The sequence below is a fragment of the Bison bison genome, unplaced genomic scaffold, assembly GCF_000754665.1.
Source record: "Bison bison bison isolate TAMUID 2011002044 unplaced genomic scaffold, Bison_UMD1.0 scf7180017864491, whole genome shotgun sequence".
Lineage (NCBI taxonomy): Eukaryota > Metazoa > Chordata > Mammalia > Artiodactyla > Bovidae > Bison > Bison bison.
In genome coordinates, this window is record NW_011495050.1 from 16,384,300 (window position 1) to 16,401,037 (window position 16,738).

The 16,738-nt window shown below is 40.1% G+C and overlaps 1 long non-coding RNA gene across 1 annotated transcript; it reads right to left on the reverse strand.

The window, feature by feature from the left end:
* Positions 1-10,292: 10,292 nt before the first annotated feature.
* Positions 10,293-14,681, reverse strand: LOC105005466. Its single transcript, XR_827321.1, has 3 exons — positions 14,605-14,681; positions 14,302-14,402; positions 10,293-10,464 (listed from the first exon to the last, which is right to left on the reverse strand). It is a non-coding gene; the product is annotated as an uncharacterized LOC105005466 (long non-coding RNA).
* Between the last annotated feature and the right edge of the window lie 2,057 nt (positions 14,682-16,738).

Here is a 16,738-nt window from a genome sequence, read left to right on the forward strand (position 1 = left end):
AAAAGCCTCTTGATGAAAGTGAAAGAGGAGAGTGAAAAAGTTGGCTTAAAGCTCAACATTCAGAAAACTAACATCATGGCATCTGGTCCCATCACTTCAAGGGAAATAGGTGGGGAAACAATGGAAACAGTGTCAGACTTTATCTTTTTGGGCTCCAAAATCACTGCAGATGGTGATTTCAGCCATGAAATTAAAAGACGCTTACTCCTTGGAAGGAAAGTTATGACCAACCTAGATAGCATATTCAAAAGCAGAGACATTACTTTGCCAACAAAGGTCCTTCTAGTCAAGGCTATGGTTTTTCCAGTAGTCATGTATGGATGGGAAAGTTGGACTATAAAGAAACCTGAGCACCGAAAATTGATGCTTTTGAATTGTTGGAGTTGGTGTTGGAGAAGACTCCTGAGAGTCTCTTGGACTACAAGGAGATCCAACCAGTCCATCCTAAAGGGAATTAGTCCTAAACATTCATTCAAAGGACTGATGCTGAAGCTGAAACTCCAATACTTTGGCCACCTCATTCGAAGAGTTGACTCACTGGAAAAGACTCTGATGCTGGGAGGGATTGAGGGCAGGAGGAGAAGGGGACGACAGAGGATGAGATGGCTGGATGGCATCACTGACTGGATGGATATGAGTTTGGGTGAACTCCGGGAGTTGGTGATGGACAGGGAGGCCTGGTGTGCTGCAGTTCATGGGGTCGCAAAGAGTAGGACACGACTGAGCGACTGAACTGAACTGAACTGAATACACATATACGGAATCTAGAAAAATGATACTAAAAATTTTATTTACAGGCAGCAATGGAGAAACAGACATATAGAACAGACTTATGGACATGGGGAGAGGGGAGGAGAGGGTGAGATGTATGGAAAGAGTAACATGGAAACTTACATTCAGTTCAGTTCAGTTCAGTTCAGTCGCTCAGTCGTGTCCAACTCTTTGCAACCCCATGAATCGCAGCACGCCAGGCCTCCCTGTCCATCACCAACTCCCGGAGTCCACTCAGACTCACGTCCATCGAGTCAGTGATGCCATCCAGCCATCTCATCCTCTGTTGTCCCCTTCTCCTCCTGCCCCCAATCCCTCCCAGCATCACAGTCTTTTCCAATGAGTCAACTCTTTGCATGAGTGTATGTAAAACATATAGCCAATGGGAATTTGCTGTATGGCTCAGGAAACTCAACAAGGGGCTCTGTATCAACCTAGAGGGGTGGCATGGGGAGGGAGATGGGAAGGAGGTTCAAAAGGGAGGGGATATATGTATCCCTATGGCTGATTCATGTTGAGGTTTGACAGAAAACAACAAAATTCTGTAAAGCAATTATCGTTCAATAAAAAGCAAATTATTTAAAAAAAAATGTATTCTACGCCACTTGCTGTGTGGGGACTTGCACATGGCTCACCATGGTTATAGACCTGGAGTTACAATTCTCTGCTAACCTTGAAAAAACTCATCTTTGCTGGAGAAATATCTGGCAGTCTGTTTGTTTCAGGTCAACAATACATTCCTGGTCCATGCAGGTCACTTCACCTTCCCTGACTGTAGTGAGCCCTAGGTTTCCCAGAACTGGCAGGAATACTTTTGCACAGACATCCCTGGAAGGGGTTCTCACAGACCTCCAGCTGGATGAAGCAGGACCCAGACACTCTGTTCTGCCTGTCTTCCTGTAGTCACTGTTGTCCTTTCCTTACACAGGCAAGTTTGTTGTTACTTCTGTTTGGAGAAAAACAGTTGTAGTGAAAGAAAAGCACACAGGGAACTGCTAAGATCCTGGTAAAAATCTATTTTGTAAACTTGGATGAGGATACACAAGTTTTTATTTTCTCATTTCACTTCAAACACACATGTGCATTTTGCACTTTTTCTGGTATGCCTGTGACATAACTAAAGAAGTTTAAAATTCATGTAGTAAAAAACATTGGTTGGGACTTCTCAGGTCGTCCAGTGGATAAGACTTCACCTGTCAATGCAAGGGGTGTGGGTTCAATCCCTGGTTGGGGATCTTGCAACCAAAAAAACCATACAAAAAAGAAGTAATATTGTAGCAAATTCAAGAAAGACTTTAAAAATGGTCCACGTCAAAAAAAAATTTTTTTTAATAAATTAAAAAACACTAGTACCATGTTCAGAGAAGGCAATGGCACCCCACTCCAGTACTCTTGCCTGGAAAATCCCATGGACGGAGGAGCCTGGTGGGCTGCAGTGCACGGGGTGGCGAAGAGTCGGACACGACTTAGTGACTTCACTTTCACTTTTCACTTTCATGCATTGGAGAAGGAAATGGCAACCCACTCCAGTGTTCTTGCCTGGAGGATCCCAGGGATGGGGGAGCCTGGTGGGCTGCCGTCTATGGGGTCACACAGAGTCGGTCACGACTGAAGTGACTTAGCAGTACCATGTTAACATGTTTCATGAAAGAAATCAGATGTGAAAAGGTACTTACCTAAATCTTTATATAAAATTTTACAACTGGCAAAACCAGGGCAGTGGTTACACTGAGGGAGTAGTACCGGGAAGCAAACACAGAGTAGATGCACTTAGGAGATGCTAGTAATATTCTGCTTCTTGATCTGGATGCCAATTAAATGGGAACAGTCACTTTATGACAATTGACTAAGTTGCCTTCTGTATTTCCAAGTCCATGCAAAGAATTAATGGCCCTTAAAGTGGAAGAAGCTTATTCTCTTCCTTGCATTGACACTACCAAGTTTTTTCCCAAGGAAACAGGGCTTTATTCCTCATTGGCTCAGGTATCCATCTTTCTGGAAAAGCAGAGTTTAGCAAAACTAAAATACGGCACTTTTTTTTTTTTTCCAGCAAGTGATATAGGCAACTACAAATAAATATTTGCATTTTTGAAAATTTCTCTTTTCTGCCTCTCCTCAGGCAAAATATTTAAAACAACTTTTAACAACTTTTTATGTACACTTCCATTGCCACTGGCAGTGATATCCAAGAAAACTTTCTGCGATGGTAGAAATGTTCTATACTCTAAACACTAGTCAGTGTGGCTAAAGACTTTTGAAATGTGATGAAAGAACTGAAATTTCAATTTAATTTTGATTAATTTAAATTTGATTGACCACGTGTGGCTAGGTGTACTGTATCATGCAGCACTCTTCAGGAGTGCAGGTACTTTTGCCCCCTAAGATCTTTACAACATTCTCTCTGATAACCTCTACTACTACAACTCTATGTTTCACCCTTTATGCTTCTGTCACCACGATTTACTTAAGGTACTGTACACAGGAGGACTGATGCTGAAGCCCCAATACTTTGGCCACTTAATGCCAAGAGCTGACTCAGTGGAAAAGACCCTGATGTTGGAAAAATTGAGGGCAAGAGAAGGGGATGACAGAGGATGAGACAGTTGGATGGCATCACTGACTCAATGGACATGAGTTTTAGCAAACTCAGGTAGATAGTGATGGACAGAGAAGCCTGGCACACTGCAGTTCATGGGGTCACAGAGAGTCAGACGTGGCTTAGCGACTGAACAACAGCAACAGTTTACATCATTTTTGTTTCTCCATCATTTCCTTCATCCTCTCCCTTCTGCCTAGAGGGCAGTTTTTTATTCTTCCACATCTTCTATCTTCTATCATTTCCCTTTTCCATCCCTCTTTATGTTTTGATATTCTGGTTCACTAGGACTCTCCCCTGACCTCCTCCTTCTTGGTTAGCACCATCCTCACTTTCTTTTCCAAAACACTTTGTGCCTCTTTCCACCATAAAACTTAAGGGAAATACAATGATCTTTTATAAGTTTGTCTCTCCCACTGTCTTAATAAATTCCTTGCAGGTCATATATACCTCTATTATTTCCAAGAATCAAGACAAATAGGATCATTGAGTGAATAAGGAAGCAGCAGTCTATCCGAGAGTCTGTGGCCCAGCCATCTGTGATATGGAGGAAATTTGTGGGAAGAAGGAAATGTACCTTGAGGAAACCCCTGAAAGAACAAAAGTGGTCCACAAATGGCTAATTTTATTGCAACACTCTTCATAATAAAAAATAATTAAAGCAACTTAAAAGACCTACACTGGGAATGTGGTGTAATACACTATGCTCTACCCACTAGATGGAATATTATGCCGCTCTTAAAAACTGTAATTATGAAGACTAGGCAGTATAGGGAAAATGTTCATGCTCTGCTTAAATGAGAAAAAAAAGACCATAAAATTCCTTCTACACCAATGATTAGTACCATATAACATTATGATTGCCTCTGGGCACAAATCAACATTGAATATATAAAAATGAAAGTCTTTTCATTGTAAATTGGAAGTGTGTGCTTGCTTTATTTTTTTAAAAAATAATGCCTTAACATTGCTTTGTACTAGTTTTATTTTTTTTAAAGGTGATCAAAATTCAAGAAGGTTCCCCTGAAGTAATTCATCCAGCAATGAGCTTTAAGCATGGATGTTTGAGAAACAGCAGTTGTCAGGTGTGTATCAGTGAAGTGAAGTGAAGTGAACTCGCTCAGTCCTGTCCGACTCTTTGCAACCCCATGGACTGTAGCCGACCAGGCTCCTCCATCCACGGGATTCTCCACGCAAGAATACTGGAGTGGGTTGCCATGTCCTTCTCCAGGGGAACTTCCCTACCCAGGGATCGAACCCGGGTCTCCCGCATTGCGGACAGGTGCTTTACCCTCTGAGCCACCGGGGGACCGGTGTCTGTGCAGAGAGGAGTAAAGATACAGGCGATTAGGACTTTCAAGGGGCAGAAGGCTCTTTATCCACTTGTCTGTAGGCGATGCTCCTGAGAACTCCGACGTGTAAAAACTGAAGCTTGGTGTGGAGGGACCAGGGCCAAGCATGAACTTAAACATTCTTCATGTGAACTGAAAAAAGACCCTGAGAATAGCGCAATACAGTAGAAGCTTATCAATATCACTTTTCATAAATATTGTATGCTGCTGCTGCTGCTGCCCAGTCGCTTCAGTCGTGTCCAACTCTGTGCAACCCCATAGACTGCAGCCCACCAGGCTCCCCCATCCCTGGGATTCTCCAGGCAAAAACACTGGAGTGGGTTGCCATTTCCTTCTCCAATGCATGACAGTGAAAAGTGAAAGTGAAGTCGCTCAGTCGTGTCCGACTCCCAGTGACCCCCATGGACTGCAGCCTACCAGGCTCCTCCGTCCGTGGGATTTTCCAGGCAACAGTACCGGAGTGGGGTGCCATTGCCTTCTCCAAAAATATTGTATAGGGAAGCCTTGTGTGCTGCAGTCCATGGGGTCACAGAGAGTCGGACACAACTGAGCAACTGAACAACGTTACAATTAATTTCCATTTACTACATCTTACTAGCTTTTCAACATGTTGTCTTTTGTCAGAGATAACTTACACCTGGACCATTAAGCAAATTCCTGCTGCCTCTCTGGTCTTACACTTGGAAGTGAGGCAGCAATGTGACTATCTCCTCAGGACCGCAAGAGAGCAGGTAGTGAGCCATCTTTCTGCCCGAAGCAAGCCCACATCAGCTGAAGAGACCAGAGATCAACCGTCAGATGCTGCTGCTGAGGAGACATTAGTAGTTACCAGGAATCAGCCAGGAATCAACCACTTTTCCACAGAGGCTTTTTCTGTGCCAGGATCACATGTTTCACTGAACTTTCATGTCTAAAACTAGTTTGATTCCTTTTATTTATTTGAGAATGATATTTAGAATTCATCATATAGATGCTAGATGGATTAATTATTAGTAAGGTTTCATTGTTTCTAGGCATTCTCAGTGGACAAAGGAGTTTGGATCTATCTGTCTATCTATCTCTCATTTCTACATACACATCTACATTTATCTCCTTATTTATCTACCCATATGAACACACATACATACACACACAAATGCGTAAAACAAGAATAAAACAAAAACATGCATTCATACTGATACTTGTGAATTTAATCAAATGCCTTGGGTTCATTCTAGCTTTTCCACCCCAATTTCTTGCACCATTTGTAACTTCTTTGTCTAATAGTAAAAAAAAAAACAAAAAAAACAAAAAAAAACCCAACAGCTCTCAATATCTACCATATACTTATTTTCTAAATCTAGCATAAACATAAAGTATTTTCAGGATTGGTAACCTATAGTTCTGTGAGAAACAAACTTCCTATCTAGAATACAATATTTGTGTATGGGTTCTTTCAGTCTTTTGTCTTACATTATCCAATCAAAATATGATTTTCCATTCTGTATAGTAATGTTATTACTTTTAGTGCAACTAAGTTCATTAATTATAGGTTGTATTTACTGAGGTTTCCCCATACATTGTTGTTGATTTATAAAGATTTTTAAGAAGTAAAATTTGCTATTTGTGATGGACAATTCTATAGGATTTGACACATGCACAGAGTTGTATACCTACCATAATGTCACAGTATAAAATAGTTCCATTTCCCTAAAAATTCCCACATGCTTCCTTTGCAGTCAACCAAATTCTTCACTTTCTATCCCTATTAACCACTGGCTTGATTTTCTTCCTAACAGTTCTGTTTTTTTTTTTTTTTAAGAATGGCATATATATTGCCAATAAACAACAACAACAATTTGCTAAGTCCTATCTGACTCTTTTTATGACCTCATGGACTGTAGCCCACCAGGCTCCTTTGTCCATGAGATTTCCCAGACAAGAATAATAAAGTGGGTTGGCATTCCTTCCTTCAGGATATCTTCCCAACCTAGAGATCAAACCCATGTCTCCTACATTTACAGACAGAATCTTTACCACTTAGCCACCAGAGAAGCCCATTGGCAATAAATGGTATCATATTCTATGCAGCTTCTTGAGTCTGGTTTCTTATGCTTGGCAAAATGCTCTTAGATTTGTCTATTTTTTTTTTTAATGCATGTGCCAGTTTGTTTATGCATTCACCAATTGAATAATATCCATGGTATTTCTAAATTTTGGTGAGTGCAAATTATCTTCTATAAACATTCACATACAGATTTTTGTGTGAGATTTTCATTTTTCACTTTAGTAAACACCCAGAAGGAGAACTGGTGGGTCATATCATAAGTGTACGTTTAACTTCATAGCAAAAACTAAAACAAACATGCTGTACTGTATTCCACAATGTGGCTATATTCCTAGCAGCACTATTTTGCCCTTTTTTGTCTTTTGTACTCCTACTAGCACTGTAATGACTTCTAGTCACTTCGCGTCCTTGGCAGTGTTTGATATTTAATTTTTCAGCCATTCTAATAGATGTGCAGTAGTATCATTCTGCGGTTTTACTCCCCTAATGACTAATGATGTTGAGCATCTTTTCATACACCAGTTTGCCCTCTGTATTTGCTTTGATGGAGAGTCTGTTCAGATCTTTCTGTTTTTTTTTTACTGCTAAGTTTTAATTGGACTGTTCATTTTATTGCTGAGTTTTAGGAGACCTTAATGTATCTTGAATAGAAATTTTTTTCAGAAGTATAATTTGCAAATACTTTCTTTCAGTCTATAGCTTGCCTTTTCATTCTCTCAATAGTGAGTTCTGTAGAACAAACATTTTTAAATTTCATAAAGTCCAATTTATTTTTTTCTTCAATGGATCATGTTTATATCAAAAAAATTCTGCCTAAAACTAATAATGATTTTCTCCTTCATTTTGTTCTAGAAGGTTAATAGTTTTAGATTTTATACTTAGAGCTATAATCCGTTTTGTGTTTATTTTTGTGCATGTTGCAAGCTATGGATACAAAGTCATTAATTTGCACATGAATATCCAACTGTTCACCACTATTTGTTGAAAAGACTGTCCTTTCTCCATTGATTGCCTTTCTGCCATTGTTACAAGTCAATTGATAATATTTGGGTATGCCTATTTCTAGGTCTTCTATTCTGCTTCATTGATTAATTAATCATTAATTTCACCAATGCCATGCTGTCTTGATTATGGTAGCTTTATAGCAACGTTCAACTTTATTGGTCACTAGGGAAATGTGAAGTAAAACCATAATGCGATACCACTGTCCACTCACCAGAACTAAAACTGACAAAACTCAACACTGAATGTGGGCGATCATGTGGAAAAGCCAGTCACTCCTACATTGTTGTCTACTGTGTAAAATGTACAGCCACTTTGTAACATGATCTGGCCAACCTTTATAAAACTGAACACTGGAATTATCCCAGAAATTCCAGATTTAGATATTTATTCTATAGAAATAAAAACATATGTCCACAAAAAGACTTACAAAAGAATATTATTGTGCCCAGCACCCCTCCCTGCCCCGATAATAACCCAAGCTTGCAGAAAGGCAGTTGAGGCTTCAGGGAACAGGATGAGGGTAACCAAGGTGTTGGACTACAGTGGGAAAAAGGAAGCTTCAGAGGACAGCGATCAGGAGGTGGCAACGAAAATAACAGATTCCAAAACAAAGGCAGAAGTGGCGTTTTAATAAAGCATTCAGACAATAATTTGATGTAGAGGATTTATGTGGCAAAAACAGAACTATGTTCAGCAACACAGAACTGAACATAATTTTTCATACAAAGTTAAAAGCACATTGTATTTCCTTCCTGATTACTTGCCTGACTACTTCCTTCAAGAGAGACAACCTTCATCTAAATTATTTCATCTGATTGATGATTGTCATTTATAAATTTATTGCTATTTCTTTTCGCAGGTATTCCTTTGGAAAAGGTATGTGGATTCATTACATATTCTAATGTATTGTTTATAGATTATAAGTGAAGTGAAGTCACTGCAGCCTACCAGGCTCCTCTGTCCATGGGATTTTCCAGGCAATAGTACTGGAGTGGATTGCCATTTCCTTCTCCAGGGGATCTTCCTGACCCAGGGATCAAACTCAAGTCACCAGCATTGCAGATAGATGCTTTACCATCTGAGCCACCAGGGAAGTCCAAAGATTATAAGATAAAGTCAAACATATATCTGCTGATACTTTCTAAGTTGACCTGTCTTTATACTTAGAAATGTCTCTTGATAGTAGGCTTCCCTGGTGACTCAGATGGTAAAGAATCTGCCTGTAATGCAGGAGACCCATGTTCGATCCATGGGTTGGGAAGATTCCCTGGAGAAGGAAACAGCACCCACTCCAGTATTCTTGCCTGGAGAATTCCATGGACAGAGGAGCCTGGCAGGCTATAATCCATGGGGTTGCAAAGAGTTGGACATGACTGAGTGACTATCTGATAGTTTCTGACTATCAGAAACAGTCCAAGGTTTTTCAATAGGCAAATTAAACCATGTAAAATGGAATTGTGCTTATGCTCAGTCATATCTGACTCTTTGCAACCCTGTGGACTATAGCCTGCCAGGTTCCTCTGTCCGTGGAGTTTTCCAGGTAAGAATACTGGAGTGGGTTGCCATTTCCTCCTCCAGGAGATCTTCCCTACCAAGAGACCAAACCCATATCTCCTGTATCTTCTACATCAGCCAGCAGATTCTTTACAACTGTGCCCTGGGAAGCCCTGTATAATGGAATTTGTTGTTCAGTCGCTCAGTTGTGCCCCATTCTTTGCAACCCCCATGGACTTCAGCATGCCAAGTTTCCCTGTCCTTCACCACCTTCTGGAGTTTGTTCAAACTCAGGTCCATTGAGTCAGTGATGCCATCCAACCATCTTGTCCTCTGTCATCTCCTTCTGCCTTCAATCCGTCCCAGATCAAGTTTTTTCTAATGAGCCAGCTCTTCCCATCAGGTGGCCAAAGTATTACAGCTTCAGCTTCAGCATTAGTCCTTCCAATGAATATTCAGGGTTGATTTCCTTTAGGATAGACTGGTTGGTCTTCTCCAACACCACAGTTCGAAAGCATCAATTCTTCAGCGCTCATCCTTCTTTATGGTCCAACTCTCACATCTGTATATGACTACTGGAAAAAACATAGCTTTTACTATATAGACCTTTGTCAGTAAAGTAATGTCTCTGCTTTTTAATATACTATGTTTGACATAGCTTTTCTTCCAAGGAATACTCAACAATAAAAGCAACGATCTACTCCCGTTACACGTTGAGTGAAACAAGCCTTATCCAAGACTACATATTGTAGGATTCCATTTATATGGGTTCTGGAACAAGCAATGTTAATTTATGGTGCATAAAAAGAAAATCACAGCAGTGATTGCCTGGTTAGGTAGGATGGTATAGAGGTTGACTGGGAGGAGGCATAAAGGAAATTCCTGCAGGAATGATAATGTTCTGCATCTGAATCAGGGTTTGAGCTGCACAGGTATGTGCTATTGACAATACTTACTGCATGGTGCACTTGGAATTTTACTAGGAAAGGAAAAAAGATCAATACTTACTGTTCCCTTAGGAAGATGTCTGGAAGTAGATAGTTCCAGGGATCTATGTATCAATGATATTATGAAAGATCCAGGTCCTTTCTTTCCTTCTATTTTGCTGCCTTCCAAAGCTGGCTTTCTGTTTTCATCCTCATGGCCTTACGATCAACATGGCAGTCCTAATGGTGTGTTGCATGGCACCTTGATCAAGTCTGTGAGCCACAGAGACAAATAGGAGCTGAATTTTAGTCTTTCTACATATTGATCCTGTGGTCTTGGACATACTTCTTAACTTTGCAAAGTCTAAGTTACCTAACTCTAAAGTGCAGCTAATCATATCTGCTCCATAGAGCTGCTGTGAAGTTTAAATGAGATAACCATGTGAAGTACTTCTTAAAGAACAGCATTTTTTTTTTTTTTTGGTAGAAAAATGCATAGATGAGATCAAACTATAGTATCCTTACAGGGGTTTTTTAAGAGTTCATGTTGCTTTCAGTTTTGCTTAGCTGGCACTCAGGTTTTTAGAAAACTACTACTGCAATGTATAAATAGTACAGTTGACCATTGAACAATGTGGGGGTTAGAGGTACAGTCAAAAACTTCTGACACCCCAATAACTTAACTACTAATAGCCAGCTATTAACTCGAAGCCTTACTGATGACATAAAAAGCCAATTAACACATATTTTGTATGGCATATGTATTATATGCCATATATATTTTTACAATAAAGAGACCTAGAGAAAAGAAAGTGTATCAAGAAAATCATAAGGGAAAATACACTTACAGTTCTGCACTGTATTTATCAATATGATAAATTTATATCATTTGTTTACAAGATGAATTGACTGTCAGTACTTACATCAATATTATCTCACATGATACACTAGATGTTACACATATTACTAACATTAGACATCAAAAACAAAGATATGTGAAAAAGAAATTTATATTTATTCAAAGGTATAAGGATTCATGCCCTGATAACGAAGCAACAGCAAAATGATTGCTTTATGTTAGTCCAGTGCGTTGCTTCATGGTAAGCTAGCCTATACCCTGAATAAATCATTATAAAATTTTGGGGGCATACAGTATCATAGTCATAAGACAGTACTATAAACATTGGTACTTTTTTTTTTTTTAAGCCGCTTACTTGTGATGCTAGGCTGATATGAAATTTCTTAAATTATGAGAGAGACAGGCATACTGTATGGCAGGGGCCCCCAACCTACAGGATCTAATTCTAGATGATCTGAGGTGGAACTGATGTAATAATAATAGAAATAAAGTGCACAACAAATGTAATGTTCTTGAATCATCCTGAAACCATCCTTCCCACTCCAATCCGTGGAAAAACTGTCTTCTACAAAAGCGGTCCCTGGTGCCAAAAAAGTTAGGGACCACTGCTGTTTGGTAAGGTGATTCACTGAAAGCAAAAGTTATGAAATAGTAGCAAAACTAATACATTATTAATTTTGCATTAAATATCTCTCATCTTCAGCCTATATGAGGACAGACTATCCTGTACAAGTCTTGCACATGATGTACACGATGAATATTTAGGTCATGATGATAATGACACAGAAACCTCTCATACAGTGCTTAGTGTACAGTCACTAGATTTTCAAACAATGCCTCTCACACACATACACAGCAGATATGTTTATTAATATTATCTGTATGGTATGATGATTACTATTAAATGCAAGAGGATCATCTTCAAGATCTTCATCCTTATCATCTTCACGTTGAGTAGTTTGAGGAAGACAAAGAGGAGAGATTGGTCTTGCTGAGTCAGGGGTCACAGAGGTGGGAGAGGAGGAGGAGCTGGAAGGGGAGACAGGAGAGACAGGCACACTTCCTGTCATTTCACGGAAATCCATCATAATCTCTGTCTGACTCTATTGCTTTTGTATTTCTTTTCAGATGCTTCTACACGTTACTAATCTTTCTTCCACCACTTGCTTTAGCTTCAGTGTCCATATCATAGAAGGGTCCCTGTTGTAAAAGAAGTCTAAAGCAGTCTTGAACAGTTGAAACTCTTGTGCCAGACTGTAGGATATCTATTTGTTCTCTGGCACTGCTTCTTCTATGTCTTTTTCCTCATCGCCTGCACTGGTTTGGAAGCACTCATTTCTATCAGGTCATCTTCTATTAATTTCTGGTGCGGTGTCTATTCACTCCTGAATTTCTCGAAGATTCATATCTAAAACCCTCACCAACACCCTCATATTTTTTGGTTATATTCAGTCTCTTTCTCAATTTTCTTGATTGCCTCTGTTATAAATTCTTTGAAGCCATACACAACATCTGGACATGGCAAGAATTTACTGTTTCGGGCTTGTCGCTGTTCACAGCTTTTTCCATAACAATGATGACACCTTTGATGGTGTGATCCTTCCAGACCTTCATGATGTTCTATTGGAGTTCTCTTCCATAGTGTTGTTGATGATCCTTTTACAATACCATGTGGAATGAGCCTCAAAGGTCCTGTGACTCCCTAATCTAGCGGCTGCTTTAGAGACATTGTGTTTGAGGATGAGCAGACCACTTTGACCCCTTCGGTGTTGAGCTCATAAAGTTCTGCATGACTACGGGCATTGTCCAAGGAAAACAGATGGAAAGGACCATAGATAGAAACAATCCAGAAAAAAGGGTTCTTGGTGTCCAGCACTTCCTGTTGTTCACCCAAAAGACTGGCAGCTGACAGTGTCTTTTCCTTCAAGGGTCACACATAAGCAGCTTTGTAGATCAGGGCAGTTGCAGAACTGATCATAAACCGGACTGTATTTGTACAAAACAGTAGCATTAGACTCTTCCTTCCTGCCTTAAATCCTGGTGCTCGTTTATCTTCTGTACTAATAGATACCCTTTGTGGCACTTTATTTTTCCAGAACAGGACATTTTTTTCTGCATTAAAAACCTGTCTAGGAAGATATCCTTTCTCCCCAGTGATTCTCTTAATGACATCTGGGAACTCATCCTGCATAAGTTAGCCGTCTTCCAACTTGGTCCAGGGTGATGAACGAGGGTAAAGTTGCCCTAGAGTGAAAATCACTCTATCAAACACACTCTGATATAACTTAATTCCAGTTTAGCTCAAGACTGTACCCTCTACTCCAAATATCTACTTTTAGATTGGTAGAGAGTCATTCCCTGAGACTTAACATCATTATTCACAAAGTCTGCTTTCATAAAGCAATTCATTTTTTAAGGTGGAATGGAAGGTCAAGGGATAGAAAAATAGAGTGAAAAGCAAAATCACTATAAGTAAACAGCTTAAGTAGGTGCTTCCCCTCACTTAGTTAGTTAGTTCAGTCGCTCAGTTGGGTCCGACTCTTTGCGACCCCATGAATTGCAGCACGCCAGGCCTCCCTGTCCATCACCAACTCCCGGAGTTCACTCAGACTCACGTCCATCGAGTCAGTGATGCCATCCAGCCATCTCATCCTCTGTCGTCCCCTTCTCCTCCTGCCCCCAATCCCTCCCAGCATCAGAGTCTTTTCCAATGAAAAGTCTTTCCCCCTCACTTACATAAGGACGAATGTACACCATGATGTCTGCTTGGCTCCATCAGGCCCTGTACAGAATCCAGAAAGGCCCCAGAGCCTCGCTGGCTGGCTTACACAGTAAGTTGGGTTCTTATTTTATAACTCTGATTCTTTCTCATGTCTCAGCTCAAGGGCTCAGAGATCAAAGAGGAAACCTCCCTTGCTGGATACCAGCTCTACGTGGGTTCAACCGAGCTAAGTTGCTTTTCAATTCCAGGCTGCTCCCATTGTCACACGACTGCAAATCCTCCCCAGGGGCCAAGTGTGGGGTGAGCTGACCTCAGCCACCCTGTGAGTTAGTCTCCAAAGCAGGCAGGCTGAGGTCACCCTTCACCCTGGCTTCCCGCACAATCATTCAGCGGTCTCCCAGCGAGAGCAGGGAACAGCTATAGTTAGATTTTTCATTTAAAATTTGGCACCGCCTGCAGTCATTCGTTTTCCTTCCAACGATGGTTGCCATTATATTAAAAAGAGTAAATTTGCTGCTGCATTACTTACTGCCCAGAAAATCCAGCTGAAACCTGCTCCTGCCAAATCCGCAGTTTCAATGCAAGGCCAGAGACTTTAAATAGCTCCTGCGAGTGAGGATTTTCTGCTCTCTAAAAAAATAAAAAAAATAAATTTTATTTTGATAAAGCCTCAGTTTGAAGGATTGGACATGGACCATTAGAAACAGAAAATGGTTGTCCCTCTCTCTCAATTTATGACCACCCCATTTGCCTAATTCTCAAAGGCAAATTCTCCTCGGAGTGGTGGTACTTGGTGGTTTTGATCAGAGTGAGGGGATTTTTCTTTACTTACATTTAGCCAGAAGTCCCTCAAGTCTTCTTTTAGAGGCCCATCCTCCACACTTAAAATGTTTATGCCTACAGGCTCACAAGTATACAAAGCTATTAAAAAAAACAACAGTGGAAAGAGAGAAGTGAAAAAAAAGGAAGTTCTCAGAAGGTCCCCAGATTGGGTAGTGGCCTCCTTCTCCTGAGATTTTATGTGATTCCCTTTACTTATTTCATAGTGCTGCAAACAAGAAAGCAGGAAAGTATAGAAGTGAGTTTTTTTCTTTTTCCTTTCCTATTCATTTTTCTAGCTCCAAATTATCATGGACCTAAACCATTTCAGAAGTTTGAATAGATGTTGAATGGTGACACAGGGAAAATAAGAAACTGATAGCAGAATGCATTATTTTAATAACTGTGTAATTTTGTAGAAGTTTGACGGTTTGCAGTTAGTAGGATATATGCCCTTTTTCTTAAAATATCTTCAGAGATCAAGTCTGAAAGCTTGATTGTCTAACTTGCTTACAATTTGGAAGTTTTGGTAATCATACCTTACCTTGCTTCTATTGGTATGATGTGCTGGGGAGAGGATCTTGACACCTATAACAGTAAGAATATAAAGATGTTTCCACCCCCACTGTGGCATCTACAGGGAATTCTGCTAAAACGTTTTGAGAAGTTCTAACCTTTCAGAGGTTCCTTTCATCCAGAAATTTTAGTTTACCTTCTTGAGACCACATAGACCAGATTGAATACCTTTTCACAAGATACTATTTAAAGACTCTATTTTTCCCTCCCTTGGAATATTGTAGCATCTTGGATAAACACCCTATCACTCAGTCAGTCATATATAATACCATGGCTTGTGCACCCCTTTTTACTGGGGTGGTGGTTCCCTCCCTGTGTTTGGGTATGCTTTGTCTGGTCTATTTCTTAGAGGAATGTCCTTGGGCTGCAGGAGACTCTTGTGGACAGGTGAAAACTGGTGCATCTGGGAATTTATTGCTCATCCTCAAGGCTTTTGGCCAAGAAATCACAGATGGGAAGTTTGAAAACCCAGGTCAGTGACAAAGTTGTCTCAATTCTGGATAACTCTGAGGTCTCTCACTCGAAAGCTTCCCTGCAGAGCCAGGTAAAATTGAGGTTTAAAGTACCTCCTGCTCAGCGTCCTCTCCCTCCCTGTCCTGCTTCCAAGAAATCTTCCTCATCCATCTTCTCAGAGCCCTTCCTTAATAAATCACTTTCACATTAGTCCTCATTTTAGAATCTGCTTCTTGGTAACTGAAGACAGTGTATCTTCCTCTTAATAAGGAACAATCAAAACAAACATTACTCCATGAGTGGGCTAATCAGTATACCGTAAAATAGAACTGTTTATTCGAGGCACTGTAATCAGAGCAATGTGATGAAACTGTGACTATTACGGAAGGGAAATCCAGACTCTGTAATCGAGGGATTTAGGTTTTAGCCCTCATCAACTAATGAAAAAAACAGACCTCCCTTGATAAAAGCTTTATACATTCAGTGAAAGGGTGGTCTAGAAGCAATATGCCAGTTAACACAGGGAGAAGACAAGACAGACATCCTGTAGGAGGTAAATTAAATTATTTGGAGTTTGAATTTATATAATCCGGATGTTCCAGTTATTCCTAAGGCAAGAAACAAACATAAAATATGTTCTTAGAGAATCCTACTTCCGGCTATGATAGAACATATTAAATATGGCTCAACCTTTTGCCAGAACAATTATATAAGTGAAGAAAGTATTCAAAATAGCTAGATGCTATTTAGATGTAGGAAGACTGGCAGTGCAGGTTTATGATTCTTAAGAGAATGAACTCAAGGAAAGGGGGCCCTTGGATCACGAAGTCTTTCTCTCCGGGGGACACTTCCAGGTGGCTGCACAGATGGAGGACCATTAACAAAGCATGCTGACTCAGAAGACGAATGCGCAGAGACAGACAAATACAATATGATGTCACTCACATGAGGAATCTAAACAAATGATATAAGCAAACTTATCTACAAAACAGAAAGACTCAGAGGCAAAGAAAACAAACTGATGGTTCTCAAAGGTGATTGTGGAAGGGGGGATGATAAATTAGGAGTTTTGAGATTAAAATATATACCGCTATATATAAACTAGATAACCAACAGGA